Source organism: Siphateles boraxobius, unplaced genomic scaffold, assembly GCF_051911475.1.
Source record: "Siphateles boraxobius isolate OS27281-9 unplaced genomic scaffold, OSU_SipBor_1 179, whole genome shotgun sequence".
Classification (NCBI taxonomy): Eukaryota; Metazoa; Chordata; class Actinopteri; order Cypriniformes; family Leuciscidae; genus Siphateles; species Siphateles boraxobius.
Window position 1 is genome coordinate 157,501 of NW_027508787.1, and position 3,013 is coordinate 160,513.

At 37.4% G+C, this 3,013-nt stretch overlaps 1 protein-coding gene across 4 annotated transcripts in view; it reads right to left on the minus strand.

Annotated features, from left to right (window-relative positions):
• LOC143740644 (rho GTPase-activating protein 9-like) overlaps positions 1–2,726 on the minus strand; it is a 71,198-nt gene extending 68,472 nt beyond the window's left edge. For all 4 annotated transcript variants that reach the window (XM_077232651.1, XM_077232650.1, XM_077232649.1 and 1 more), the window contains exon 1: positions 2,653–2,726. The gene's annotated coding sequence lies outside the window, so the exon portion shown is untranslated. The remainder of the gene's footprint in view (positions 1–2,652) is intronic.
• Positions 2,727–3,013: the final 287 nt, after the last annotated feature.

Sequence of the window (3,013 nt, forward strand, 5' to 3'; positions counted from 1 at the left end):
ATCCTGAACGCTGAACTCTCAGACAAACGCTTCAGTTTAGGGTTCTAGACTCAATTAAATACAACCATTTACGCCAAAAAGGCTCTAAATAAGGAAAAATGTCTTAAATTATTGCATAATACCTTCATGTTAAACAGGATGTTGCATTTGTTTAGTGATAAAGTATTTTTACGAGATTCATAAAATGTTATTAAAATGAAAAATGAATGATGGAACCCTTTAAGCTTCTATACAGAATTACATAATGCTAAAGAAGAATACACACTTTAAAACCTTTGTTTAACCTTTATGTCATGCAATATTTATTTACGTTCCCATGCATTTTTTATCAATGCAAACAATGACTGTAAAATACACCAAAACCACAACAATGCGCTGTAATATTTACGTTTTAGATGCGGTCAATATTTCAGCATCTGTCCAAACATACAATACAATCCCTGTAAATGTTGCATACTAATACCTGACAGATCCGGCTGCAAATACATGTGCATTTGATGGTTCATAATCTTACTTTTTAAAGTTTGGTTTTATCATGTTTATCTCACACGTGATTTTATGAGCTTTTAGAGTTTCAGCTTTAAAATCAATTAAATCCAGTGTAATGAAGTTTACAAAAGAAGGTCAGCAATGAAACTGAAGCTTCAAGTTTAACAAGTTGAAATGTATTTTTCCTCTTCCTGTTTATACAGGAACTTGAACCGAAACAGGGGATTCATATGCGATTCATATGTGAGAAATACAGAAGATAAGACATAATCAAAAATCTCGAGTGAATCTTCAGGCACTTTAATATTTAATATTCATAAATATAACACATGAAACAGATCAGATCAGCATGTTCTAGTTGTTTAAATGTCATGAAACCAAGCGGATGCAGAAAACAGTCAATCTGAAACTCACGCCTGAAACGCTGCAGAAAATAATCTGCTTCATTCATGGGATTTTCTGAAAGAAATGCATTTACGCAGCAGAATTATGACGGAATGACTTTACAGTAAACCGCTTTTGCTTTGTTCTGCAATAGTGCAAAAGAAGATTGTTACGCAATTTTTCAGATAATGTGTTGCTCGGCTGTTCTTGTATAAACGGACACACTGGTAGTCCAGGAAACAGATCAGCACAGACACTCATAACTCATAAATCAGAAATATGTCAATCGTTTCTCCTAGACGACAGGAAATCATCACTTCCTGCCTTATCAATGATGCCTTAAACTGAGCTCAACTGTGTGTGTGTGTGTGTGTGTGTTTGTGTGTGTGCGCGCATGTGTGTGTGTGTGTGTGTGCATATGTGTGTGTGCGCGCATGTGTGCAAGTGTGTGTGTGTGTGCATGTGTGTGTGTGCGTGTGTGTGTGTACACGTGTGTGTGTGTGCATGTGTGTGTGTGTGTGTGTGCGTGTGTGTGTGCACGTGTGTGTGTGCGCGTGTGTGTGTGTAAGTGTGTGTGTGCGCTCAAGTGTGTGTGTGTGTGTGTGCGTGTGTGTGTGTGTGTGTGTGTGCGCGCGTGTGTGTGTGTGTGTGTGCGCGCATGTGTGTAAGTGTGTGTGTGAGTGTGTGTGTGCGACTGTGAGTATGTGTGTGAGCGTGTGTGTGTGTGTGTGTGTGTGTGTGTGTGTACTAGACTTGTATATTATTTCTCTTTATAAAGTCTCAGCGCATGAGAAACACTGGTCATGTTATCAATCTGTGAGTTATGGATCACGGTCGGCTGGTTCTGGCCCGTGGCGGTTCATACTCATGTGTGTGTGTGTGTGTGTGTGTGTGTGTGTGTCTGTGTGTGTGTGTCAGATATTCCCTCTGAATCTAACGCACCGGCTGAGTGTGTGTCTCTCAGATGTGGAGTGACAGCGAGAGTCTCACACACAAAAGCAACAGAACAACCACAATACACTTTATTTTACAGTGATTGTTATATATGTTCCATGTAGTTACTATAGTAATAACAGTAAAGTATGCATCATTACAATTAACTAACCTTAAACAGCAACTCTACAGTAAGTTAATGTAGTTAATTTATATTACTCAGTAGTACTTATTTTGAGTAAGTACAATGTAACTAATATAGTGTTAGGATTAGGGTTTGGTTGAGGGTTATTACCATGTAATTATGCTTAATTTATCGTTATTACTATAGGAACTACATGTAACATATATAACAATGAGACTGTAAAATAAAGTGTAACCAATGCAATCATTTAAGAATCAACCACTGAAAAACCAACAGTGCATCTGAACATCGGCGTAGTTAAACCTCAGAGAGATTTGTTTAAAATACTAGATAACATCAAAATAAAAGAGCATTGTTATGAAACACGTTTCATCCACTGCACTACTGTACATTACTGAACAATAAACTACTGAATCACCTCATTTAGATACTGTATTTCTATTTAAATAATATGTACACTTTATAAAAACACTGCAAAATGTTAATCACAGAGCGATTAAGTAAATAATAGCAAAATGTTAAGTTTTTCTTTACACAGGACATGCAAATGGACGTTTTGGTCTATTAATTTGCTTACAAATCAATCAAAAAGTGTTGTACAAGTAATATTCTTGCTCAGTCGGTTCAATATTTCCTCTCTAAAATAGATATTATTGCGAAAGTGTGAGTTTGTGAGCTGTAATAATGTGATCGTGGCTTACCGGTGACTGCAGGTGCATCCGCGCGCGTTACTCCAGGTGTCACTGAACCGGACGGCGCTCGAGCTCGAGCTCTCACGAGCAGGGCGGGGCTTTGTGGGATCCTTCACGTGACCAAGAAGAGCCAATCAGAGAGACGCTCCATAAGCTAACGTCATTTGCATCTTCTTTGATTTTTTTAAATTTGCTTCCTGCACTATTTTTTATTGTCTGACGCTTTGACAATATTGTACATAAAGCATCATGACAGTTAGCCTGAAATTTGTCTACATTGTCCTATGTTTTTTTTAAAAGTCAGTTTCATACAATATGGCTAAAAAATGAATGTAAATTTAGCTGTATTCTCCACCCAAAAGTATGAAAG